Below are 12,743 nucleotides of genomic sequence, written 5' to 3' on the forward strand. Positions count from 1 at the left end.
TGGACATTGGGGAGGGTATGTGCTTTGGGGTAAATTGGAAGAGGAGATGAACCATGAGAGACTATGGACTCTGAAAAACAATCTGAGGGGTTTGAAGTGGTGGGGGGGTGGGAGGTTGGGGTACCAGGTGGTGGGTATTATAGAGGGCACAGCTTGCATGGAGCACTGGGTGTGGTGAAAAAATAATGAATACTGTTTTTCTGAAAATAAATAAATTGGAAAAAAAAAAAAAAGTTCCCACTAGTCTTGTTGGAGAGTTTCATGGTTAGACTGGGTCTTGGAAGAGGAATCGCTGATTTAGCGAGTCTCAACTGAGTTATCACAACAAACCAAGATTTCTCACTACCCCGTGGGGGACCAAATCTAGTTTGTTGCTTAGCCCCTGGAATGACAGTGTGACTGCTCTCCGTGCTTGTAGAGGAGCTTCTGGACAGGACCAGCTTCCCTTCTGCAGCTTCACAGACAGCCCCGGCATCTCAGAACAATGCCATTCAACAGCCAGCAGAGAAGAATGCTTTGCACTTTTCCGGATTGGAGCAGATTGAAGCTTGACAGGCCTGGATCGCCTGCGTGGTGAGCCAGGCTCCTGTTTCGGGGATGGGTGTATGATAGTGAAGTTATAGTCCCCAGGTTAGAAATCAAATGCCACCCTTGGTATTGCTGTGAAAGTATTTTGCTGCTAAAACCCGAATCAGTTAACTTTAAGTAAGGGAGGTGTCTTGGATAATTTGGATGGGGCCTGACCATCAGAAGGCTTTAAAACCAGGACCGAGATTTGGGGAGGGAGAGTGAGGGGAACTTCTGTCTGTGAATGATAACTTCTGCCTGTGGCCATGGGTAACCATACATGTGGTCTTCTCTCCATTAACATGGCCCTAGAGGCTTTAGATTTGCTGAGCCAGTCCACGATGGTGTAAGTGTCCTCTCTAAGAGATGATCTTGGGTTGTGATTCTGTCCCTGGGTGGGGCCGTGAAGAGAAAGCTTAAGAGAAGGCAGAAAAGAAGGGCAAAGAAGCAGGCTTTGAGGCTTGGGGCAAACAGAAGCCTGCTGAGGTTGGGTGGAGAAGAGGAGGATGCACTGGTGGGCTCACTTTGGCTTCGATTATGCCCATACACCTGAAGTGACCGATTGTCCAAGCTGAACTAGGACCCCGAGAAGACCCTGGGTTAAGGCACCTCTTTCTCTCATTGCTCATAAACCAAAGCCAGCTCCACCTGAAATCCCATGTAAACCTCTGGCTGAGAACCCTTCCCCGGGCCTCTGCAAACTTTCCCCCTCCAAAATCTGATTTCATGCTCCAGTGGGCCTGACAGTCCCCCAGATTTCTAGACTCCCTAGAAACCCGGCCATCTCCCTTCTTCCATGTTCCACAGACATAAGTGAGTATCTGTTGCAGCTGGAATGTCCATGAGCCTCTGGTTATAAGCCTTTCCTTTGCTCTTGCTCTGGCATTTTACTAGAACAAGAAATAGCAACACATTTAGGAGCCTGGAAGCAACACTCGGCCTCCGGGGCTTGGGGTAGCACTTCCAATCCATTCATGCTGATGCAAGGAAGGTTGACTGACCGGAATCTTGACGTTTCCTTTCCTCCCAAATACTGACAGGTGCAGGATTTCAGCCAGAACACAATCTTTGAAGTCAAAGATCCTATCCTGCTGCTTTTTTTTTTTTTTCTCAAGGACATTGGATATCTATCCATCTGTCCATCCGTCACCCGTCCGTCCATCCCTGTATCCAATCTGTTGATCCCGCAGGGGCTTCCCCGGGCGAGGCCTCCCTAAGTGTCTCACTTCCTCTACTTTGGCCCCTCCAGTCTGTTTCCAAGAAATAGCCTGAGGAGTGTTCTTAGATTGTCAGGCATTACTACCCTCAGTCCCCCGACCCCAAACATACAGACCAATTCAGTGGAAGAGCCATTGGGCCATGCCAGGTGCCAAAGTAGGGGAACCAGCAGCAAACAGAAGAATGTGGCTTTGTCCTTCTAGAACTCCTCACTTAGGACATCAGACACAGAAGCTGAAGGCTACCAGACAGTGGTTACCCGTCTCGTATTTGTCACTGAGTCCTACAGTCAAACCCCTCACTGGGTGCTTTTGTAACTCCGCCCTAGTGGGCTCAGTGGGTACCCCACACCCCACAAACCCTGGGGTCTCTGCTGGCCTCCAACACAGGTGACAACATTCTCATCTTCCAGCCCCGCGCATCTGATGCTCTGCATGCTTGGAGAGCCCTGCAGTTGCTTTCCTGGTGAATTCTGGTTTCCCACCTCAGAGGCCTTTTCCAAGAGACTTGGAGGACTTGGAAGATACCCCTCTGGCTCCATTTCCCTGGAGGAGCCATGCTGACCTCATCTGGCCCCCTAGTCGCTTAGCTGTGAGACAGTGGAAACCCTTAGACACTGGGGGTGAGGGGGGTGGTGCAGGGAGTCAGAAGGAGGGGAAACAGGAGAGGGAAGGAGGGAGAAGGGAGTGTGAGGGCAGGGAGAGGGAAGAGGGCTCTGAGCTGGTGTGCTGGGTGACTCCTCCCATCCCTGTTTATTTCACCATTGCTACTGAGCACCTGCTGAGAGCCACTAAGTTCATCCCAGTCCCCACCATCTGCAGGCTGACAGGTGACAGGGAGAAGACGGATTTGCAAACAAACCCATGTGCCCCTCCCAGTGCGGCCCTGGGGCCCAAGCTCACCAACTGGATTTTCGAGACTGAAGCTTTGTTTATTTTTTTAAATTTTTCTCCCATAGGACTATGTTTGCTGACTCCGCTTCAAAGGAAGAAGTAATGGGCTAGGTATGCAATGGAGTCAGACAGTCAATATACTTTACTGAATCAATTACCAGAAAAAAAAATGTCTGTGTCTGAAATGCTACATACAGTAAAGGCCTTTGCAATGTACAGTCCTATAAATCTTGCCAAATGCCTACACTTGTGTAACCACCCCCCACACTCAAGATCTAGAACAGCCCCACACTCCAAAACATTCTCATGTCCTGGCCCTTTGTGGGGAACTCCACCCCACCCCACGCCCTCCCTGCCCCCCCAACCCCCACCCCCCGCCAGCTCCAGGCAAGCACTTGTGTTTCCTTTCCCTGTGGTTTTGCCTTCTCTGGATTGTCCTATAAGCGGAGTCTCCCAGTAATTATATTAAAGAGTCGTTATTAATTTATTGCTGGACTGAATCCTATAATAGTTGTTTCCTGCTGCTTTTTGCTACATTTTCTTTGATCCCTTCTGCATCAGACAATGATGTAACAGCACATTTAGAGACAAGAGAAAATGGGCTTTCCTGGGCTTCACAACTTGTTACTGGAAATGCCACACTATGGGCAGGGGGAGCGTCTTGCCTCAGGGCATATCCTGGGAGATGGAGCTCCCTGACCTCCCCCCGTGCCAGCTCTTAGGACCCTGGCCTTGGTGGGTGGGGGTTGGGGGGTCACTTTTCCAGCTCAGTGAGACCCATCCTCCACCCACCTGCCCTCCCAGCCTGCAGGCCGGCCCTGCCGCAGTAACAATAGGACCACCAAGTGGAGAGGTAGGGGATGACCCCTGTGCAGGGGTCCCTCACCCCCATTCCCTCCCATGGATGACCTGGACTGCTTCTTCCCTGCCAGGTCTTCATGGGACAACCCGGGGGGGCCTTGGAAGGAGCCTGTGCATGTGAGAGGCTTACACTTAACTGTCTTTAAGGTCAGTCTGTCTCTGCCTTCAGCTGTCTCTCGGGATAGCAGGAGTTCCAGGAAACAGCATTCTGCCAAGCTTCAAAAGATACATTGCGCTTCACAACCCGTTGACACTTGGGCGTCAAGATGGCTTATCAGGCCATTCTCCACGTGCGCTCTCCGTCCTTCTGAGACGTCGCTGCCCGCCCTCAGAGAGGACAGAAAGTAACACTCGAATTAGTACTTTCTGAACCAGAGATGTTTGCTCTAAGGCAGTAGAGAAGGAAGTTCAACCTTAAGTACTTGAACAAATTTTCTGAATTACCTGTGTTTTGCCATCATTCCCTCTTTACCAAGTGGATGATGGCTAATCACAGAGATTGCTTAAAATATGTCTTAATCTATTCAGACATCCCCTTCTGAAAAACCTCACTTTTAATTGAATTCTCTTGACTTCTTAGGTCTGGCTTTGGCTTGTCACCATCGATAAGCCCCGTGACAGTGTATTTCTCAGACGGCGGAGGCCGTCACAACTCACACTTCTGCACTTTTATAGGATGAAGCTTTCCTTGTGATCAGATGTCCTCTCAGCCGCTTGTCATCCCCCACACCCAGGAGCTGATCGTCCGTCGCTGATAACCGGGAAATTTAATGAAAATAAATGAAGTTCTTTGAGTTCCCTAGACAGCATCCATTTTAAGAGGAAGACAAATACCAGCCCCGCCGTTGTGGGCAGACTGGAGGGGCGAGATGTGGAAGCGAGTGACTAGTAAATGTCCATTTCACTTCTTGAAGATTTCCCTCAGATAATTAGAGAAGGTTGAGCCCCAGAGCCAGGAGCTTTATTCTATGTCAGCAGCATGATTTCTTGGAATCCTGGACTCTTCGGCCAGTTCTGTGTCAGAACCATTTTCCTACATGACTCCTTCATACTCGGTGCGTCCACTCCCCTTGGGTCTACCTCCTGGTGTGGGTAAGCAGGAAAGCTCAAATGGGAAGCCGAGCCTTGGATTCCACTGCTTAGCAGAACTGGCCTCCGGGGGATTACGTGGTCTTACAGAGAGGCCAGCCAGAGCCTGGGAGAAACAAGATGAGACAACACCAACGCCTTTGCTCATGGGATGTTACACATTTTCAGGAAATATCTATTCTCAAGTTCTGACGTTCACAACAGCCAGGGAAACAGCCGTTGCAGGTCTTTGATGGTCAATGTCATGGCCCGGTGCCAGGAATGTTATGGCCAATCTTGTCTCTCGTGGGGATAAACACAGAGAAGTAATTTCTCAGGTGAGCAGCCCTACAGAAGGGATGAGGCTGCCCACCTTGAATGGAGAGAACAGAGGTGATCCCATACAGACTAGGAAGGGCCCTATGCCAGTTAGAAAAAGAACACAAGAAACTACTGCATTTGATCCAGGGAATAGAAACTCCGGATCACCAAGCCCTGGACCACAGAGTTCACTCCCCTGTTAGATGCCCTGGAAGCATCCTCATGGATGCCTACGGGGCCTATGGAGACCATAGTTCTGCCTTACATGGTCATGGGATTAGAGCAGATCCTTCCAATGTGACTTTCTTGGTTATATTAGGGGATATTCGGTTGAAGGAGCGGGTGTCCTTTGGTTCCTTGTCTTTTTCAAGCAGTCTTTAAACGATTCTTTCCATTTCAGGAAAATGAGCCTGTGGCAAAGTCCAGGTAAGTCAGGAGATGCTCAAGGTCGCATTTCCCGCATGATGAGCCTTGCACTGTGCCGGTTCCATATGTCTGTCACTGCTTTGAGAGACAGCAGTGTCCAGTCTCTTGGATCACTTGATAAATGTTTGGAACAAATTTTTTCATTGCAGGTAAGCTCCTAGAGGATGGAGGACATGCAGATTAACTCCCACAGTGTCCCCTGCCCAGCAATCGGCATACACAGCACCCCAAGGATGTCCGGTGATAGCTTCTGTTGGGGGACTGCGGGCATAGATTCCAGGTTGTTCTCTGAGAATTGATTGGTAGCCATTGAGCATTAGGCTCAGGCTTCAATGGGAACAAAAACTCGGTGGGCCAGTTACCGAACACGTATCTCCCAGCCCTAAACCTGCACCTGTCTGCTCTGGGAGGCAGGGACTATGACTCTATAAACATCATTTCTGCTCTGCCAGCTGCTCCCAGGTAGTCTCTGCCAAGACAGGACCCTAGAAGGAGACTGCATGGTGCAGGGGGCGAGAAGGGATTTTTTTTTTTTTTTGGCTTTCTGTTCCTGGGAGCATCACCTCAGCCACACTTCCGGTCTGTTTCCCCTTTCTGAAGAGAGGACTTCCTGTTCCTGTCAGCTTTGCCTCAGCAACACTCCTTAAACCCAGGAGCCCCAGCTGAGTCCAGCTTGCAGCTTTCCCAACGAGGCTGACAAGCAGAGACGCCAGCCCCTCCTCCTCGGAGGCCTGGGTCCCAGCCCCACAGGACGCCTCCCCCAGCTCAGACGCCAGCACCAGCACCGGTGCCCCCTTCTCCTTGACCTCTCAGCTTCAACTCTGGGCGGGGGTGGGGGGGGCTGTCCTCCATGCTGCGAAGTTTTAATAATTCCAACCTCCTTCTCCTGTTCCCCTAGCCCTGAAGGTGGCCACTGCTTCCTGTCGTTCCTGTCTCTGTGCTACCTTTGAGTTCTCTGCTTTTCCCCTTTTAAGTTAACTATGATTATTTTAAATTCTCTTTATGAAAATAACTGGTGTGCTCTCTATCTCCTGACTTGACCGTGATTGACGCTCTGAGCATTTTCCTCTCACCCAGGCAGTGGCAGCGGGCCTGGAGTTAACCTAGGACACTGAAGCTCTGGTCAGGGGCTTGGGTAAGCCACAACTTCCCTCCAGCTGCTTGACCTATGGTAAATTAAGAGAAGGACTGAAATCAGAGATCACCAGTGGTAACCGTGGGTGGAGAGGGGTCTGCTGGTGTGGCGGGCTTGCCAGGTGCCTATGTGTGTACTTCAGCAACATGATCTCAAGTCCCTTTGGTGAAGGATGTCCCCTCTATCCACCTGTGTGCTCTCTAGTATCTGAACGGATCCTGCCTCCAGATTGTTCCCGAGGCTCCTTCCAGCTTCTTCCAGCTTCTTCCAGCTCAGACATCCTTTTCTCTCCAGCCAGATGCACGGCTGTCCTGCTCACAACCTGTGCTTTTACCGGGAGCTTAGAGAATGTCCCAGAGGTGGTACAACTCAACTGTTGTAATTTCAGCTCCACCACAGGCACAGGAAGAAAATGCAAGAAGGAAGTGTCTCTTGGGCTGGGGCTGCTCTGAGCAGTACAGACTTCCTTGGAGGTCTTACAAGGATGCTGAAGTTGTGTCCTCCTGGGCCTGCGTGCTGTAAACTATTCCTCATCCACAAGATGCTGCCTTACTGGCAGACTTTCCAGAACAGATGGAGGCTTTCCTTCTATGCTTTGAATGCTTGGCTTGGCTTAAGGACCCAAGGGGCTTGGACACTGGTAGCAGAATGGTCACGGATTTCGGGGAAACTAGCAGGGCTCCTACCATTTCCAAGAGTCTCTGAGACTCTCTGGAGCCCCATCCAGCTCACTGAGGTCACGGTCATACGTGCCAAGGGGTTGGCATGGGACTCAGTAGAGACAGCAGGAAGTTGACGCTACCAGACGTCGAAGAGAGGTATCATGGGCCACCAGAGGGCCCAGGTCTCTAAGTTCAATAGACTTGTTTGCTGAACAGCCCAGTGATTTAATGCATGAAGAACAACAGTCCTTTGGAATGGTAGCACCGAATTCATACAAAGTAGACCATCCTGAAAGTTTCTGGAGACCCTGGGTTAGGGACGTCAGCCTCTGAGTCACCTGATCGGCAGAAACTGACCTGCTTCACTGGACCACAGTCTCAGGCTAGCTGAGAGATGTTTCAATTGCATGCCAGCAAAGAGGCATCTCTGTACATCCGAAGGATGGGTTACAGGTTTTTGCTTTAATCTAAAAACAATCTTTTCTCTGACAGGGGGAGGCTGGGATGATTATGCTCAGGCCCAGAAGGTAGAGAGAGGATTTGAGGTCCATGTGGGGCTGCAGGTCACGGCACCCCAGCCTTAAGGAGGACACCAGTATCCCTGTGCTAGCACTGGTCTCAATCATAAACCAAACCACACGACCAGCTCCTAGTTGCTTGACAGCTGTGAGTGCATGGGGCTCCCTACTCTTCTGTGTACAAAGCAAGGATTTGGTGGGAGCCGAAAGACAAGACATGAACTTTACTTGGGTTTGCTGGCTATGGTAGTATGGGAGTTTGGACACACTCCAGCAAGACATGAGGCTCGGCGGAGATGACACGTCTCTAAAGCAAGAGCACCTAAATCTCAGAACTTGAAATATACCAACAGTCAGTGTTCCAAGAGCAGACCTGCCAGCCTCGAGATGGCACAGGACAGAACTCTCACCCGGATCTTGTCCTTTACTTGTTAACTTTTTTTTTTTTAAGTTTTTTTTTTTTTTTTTTTTAATTTGACAGAGAGAGAGAAAGCCAGAGAGGGAACATGAGCAGGGGGAATGAGAGAGGGAGAAGCAGCTTCCCATCAATCAGGGAGCCTGATGCAGGGTTCAATCCCAGGACCCCAGGATTATGACCTCAGCTGAAGGCAGACGCCTAATGACTGAGCCACCCACGCACCCCACTTGTTAACTTTAATCAGGAAGTTTGCTTCTCTTCATTACATGAGATTTTACCCTTTTTAAATTTTTATTTATTTATTTGAGAGGAGAGAGAGAGAAATAAAGCATGGGAGGGGGTAGGGGCAGAGGGAGAAGGAGAAGCAGACTCCCCACTGAGTAGGGAGCCCGATGTAGGGCTCGAGCCCAGGGCCTGAGATCAAGACCTGAGCCGAAAGCAGACGCTCAACCGACTGAGCCGCCCAGGCGCCCTCATTACATGATTTTAAAGGAAGAGCCCTAGTTGCCTCATGCTCTCTCTCCCCAGGAATATCCTTCCAAAACAGTGGTAGCTGATGGGAAATGTGATCTCGTTTACAAAATTTCAGCCAGCAACCTTTCAGGTGCCCTTTCCTCTGGCCTCTGCCTTTCTCTGCCATCTGTCACTGTCCCGGATGTTCCCTTATGCCACAGCAGTGATGAGCGTTTTCCCTCTTGCACATCTTTCCTCAATTTGGAGCAACCTCTCTCCCTCTTTGGCACTCGTTTCTCCTCATTGCTCAGGTGTTAGTTCACAGAAATTGCAGGGCCTCCGAGAGGAGATCACTTGTCTAGTACGCTCTCTCCCAGCACCGTCTCTTCTTGCTCCATGACATGGATCAGGCTTTGCCATCACAGGGTCATGCAAGCTCTGGTTGGTTGCCGAGTGGAGGAAGAGCTCCCGAGGGCAGGCCCTTGGCTGTGTTGCTCACCCCTGTGTAGGGAGCCCAGTCCCTCACTAGGCTGTGGAAGATGGTCATGAGTCTGTTTTGAATGACTGGTGACACATGGGGTACCAATGATAAGCAGATTCTCTTAACAACTTAAGCAGATTCTCTTAACAGATTCTCTTAACAACCAGGAATGAACAGAACGCAGCCAGTGTGGTTGACATTCTCTGTGCCCTATTCCCTCTCAGCTAGGATCTCGACACTCAGCATGTGGCCAGTGGGATCACAGGAATGGCTGCTGTTTGGTCGGATCCTTCCTTCACCGTCCCCATGGCGGGAAGGGGCTGGGGCGGTGGCAGTGACGCGTACACAGATGGCTCCAAGGAGGGCAAGCACAGACCAGACTTCATGAACTTCCTGAGGTTTACTGTGCTGGGCCGTCCTTCCACCCAGCCCTCAAGGGGCACAGAGCAAGAGAGGGGTATGCCAGGCATGGAGAGGAATGGTTTATACAGGGAGGGAATGAGGTGCGTGCCATGGGGCTGGGCCAGCTGGCAACGATTTCCTGATCAGACACGCACATACATGCAACAGCCCCCCAGCCTGGTGGACAGCAAGCTCTTCAGATGCACGCCCCACCCCAGAACACTCTGCGCTTCAGACCCGAGGGGAGCACCACACTATCTGGCCATGTATTTTTTCTTTCTTTCTTTCTTTTTTTAAAGATTTTACTTATTGGACAGAAAGATAGAGAGTGCGCACCAGTAGGCAAGAGAGTGGCAGGCAGATGGAGAGGGAGAAGCAGGTTCTCCACTGAGCAGGGAGCCCGATGTGGGGCTAGATCTCAGGACCCCTGGGATCATGAACTGAGCTGAAGGCAGACACTTAACCGACTGAGCCACCCAGGTGCCCCAGCCACACGTTCTTTATGAAAAGTACCCACATGTGAGTACACTCAGGCTGCTGCCCTTGTACCAGAAGGCAAAGAGAATCCTTTATCATGAAAACATGACCTTCCCCATCTGCTTTTAAAGGATAAACAGCATTTTAATATTACTCTGCAACCAAAGAATTGCACCCCCTGTGAAGCAACTTTACTTATTACATTCATTAAAATTAGGGCTTAAAACACCATACAAAAAGAGTCATTTATAATGGCAACCCCCTTCCCCCATGGTGTTTCTAGCTTGTTTTTAGGAGAAAAGCTAACAGAATTTAGAATCAACAAAAGTGCAAAAGTTGTGTCCTCCTGGGCCTGCGTGCTGTAAAAAGAAAAAAAAGCTCTTAATCACCACAAACTGGTATAATTGTTCTCTGTGATTCTCTCCTCTAAGAGATTCCCCAGCAGCTCTGGAAAAGCAGCTGCCATCTTCCTTCCTCCCTCCCTCCTTCCCTTCCTTCCTTCCTTCTGCGTGGCTGAGAAGGAAGACGGAGCCTCAGGAATAGCAGACCCTCAGGCTGTAATTTAGTGAGAAGCTCTCAGGCACAACGTTAAGTGCTACTGGAAACACTTCTGCAAATATTAACTGCACATAAGGATTCGTGACACTTTGAGGAAAATAACTCTGCTTTCAAGCAGTAAAGATATTTAACTATATTTTTCATGTTCTTTTTTTCCCCCGATCCTAAAATCTAGAGAAAGGTTTCTCTCTCTCTGGAGACCTGCCTTAATGGTACCAAACAGCTTTGTATGCTGACCCTATGGGGCTTTTTTGCCTTTTGCTGATGCATTTCTCTCTACACACTGCCAATTTTGTACCTAGTGCACTTTCCCATTTTCAATGCGTGAAGAGAGATGGCTTGTGCATCTTTTTGCAAACACATTTATTTCTCTCTCCCTGAATGGGGAAGATTCTGCCTTTCCAGCAATGGGGATGGAGCAAAATCAAATTGATGAACCTCAAATTCTCACCGAAGAACCAGTTTTTGGAGAGGTAACCCTCAGAGGGAAAAAAACAAAACAAAACAAAAACTTCATTATTTAATGCACAGAGGAAGGGGTACCAAATGGGCATAGTCAAAGAAAGAACGTTTTTCTGCTTAGTCATTTTCCAAGACAGAGAACGTTCTAGAAAGGCATGGGGTAACCTCAGGAGACAGTGCCAGAGCCTAGTGTGCAGAATTCGACAGTGATAAATGCAGGTGAATTGCATTTATTTGCAGCAAACAAGGATAAACTCCTATCCTTGAACCCCTTCAGTTCAGCCAACTGCCTCTTTGTCTCTCCTACCATTTCAAAGTGTAACAAGGTTCTACTGGGCTGCCAGATGAAAAAGTCTTCTGAAGGTAAAGCCTGGCCAACACCACCAAGGCCCCTGATTACTCCCATGTACCACTGTAGGATCAATTTGAAATATGATGCTTTAGAAACTTATAACAGATGCTGGATTTGTTTCAACTCTGAAATAATTCTGTATTGTGTGAAATTCAAAATCTCAGCACCACAGAATTGTCACCCTTGTAATTATCATCAGAAAAAAAAAAAAAAAACCCTAAACAGAAGCAAAAAAAGTCAATAACCAAGTCCTCTTTTTTTTTTTTTAAAGATTTTATTTATTTATTTGACAGATGGAGATCACAAGCAGGCAGAGAAGCAGGCCCAGAGAGAGGAGGAAGCAGGCTCCCTGCTGAGCAGAGAGCCCGATGTGGGCCTCCATCCCAGGACCCTGGGGATCATGACCCGAGTTGAAGACAGAGGCTTTAACCCACTGAGCCACCCAGGTGACCCACCGGGTCTTCTTCTTGCTTATGGAAAGAGCACAGCCATTAAACGAAGGGATATACAAGGCTTAATTCGCCAAGAATGAGTGCCCTTAGATTAATGGTCTTTAATTAGTTTTCCCAAAACATAAATCACCTGTCATGATAATTTAAATAAAACTGAAGCAGTTGCTTTTGCCATGGAATTATTTTGCCTAAATTTCTTTACCTGTCTTATCCAAAATGAAAAGAACAAAAAAACAAAATACTTACCCAGTAACAAAGTCCAATTTGAACTACTCTTGCACGCATGTTTCAGAAGATGGGAAGACAAGGGCCTCATGCGGCAGAAATGTTCGGCTCTGGACTAAGGACACCTCAAGGCATCATTTTAGGCATTTGTGAAGGAGGCACGAAAATATTCAGTGGCGTCCCGCTTTCCGATCTGTAGTGTTGAAAAGAGGTTTTATTTTTTTTATTTTTATTTATTTTTTTAAGATTTATTTATTTGACAGAGAGAGAGAGAGAGAGATCACAAGTAGGCAGAGAGAGAGAGGAAGGGAAGCAGGCTCCCTGCTGAGCAGAGAGCCCGATGTGGGACTCGATCCCAGGACCCTGAGATCATGATCTGAGCCGAAGGCAGCGGCTTAACCCACTGAGCCACCCAGGCGCCCCGAAAAGAGATTTTAAATACACTCCTTCACAAATGCCTAAAATGATGCCTTGAGGTGTCCTTAGTCCAGAGCCGAACATTTCTGCCGCATGACGCCCTTGTCTTCCCATCTTCTGAAACATGCGTGCAAGAGTAGTTCAAATTGGACTTTGTTACTGGGTAAGTATTTTGTTTTTTTGTTCTTTTCATTTTGGATAAGCCATAAAATCTCTTTTCGGGGCGCCTGGGTGGCTCAGTGGGTTAAGCCGCTGCCTTCGGCTCAGATCATGATCTCAGGGTCCTGGGATCGAGTCCCACATCGGGCTCTCTGCTCAGCAGGGAGCCTGCTTCCCTTCCTCTCTCTCTCTGCCTACTTGTGATCTCTCTCTCTCTC

This window comes from Neovison vison, chromosome 8 (assembly GCF_020171115.1).
Source record: "Neovison vison isolate M4711 chromosome 8, ASM_NN_V1, whole genome shotgun sequence".
Classification (NCBI taxonomy): domain Eukaryota; kingdom Metazoa; phylum Chordata; class Mammalia; order Carnivora; family Mustelidae; genus Neogale; species Neogale vison.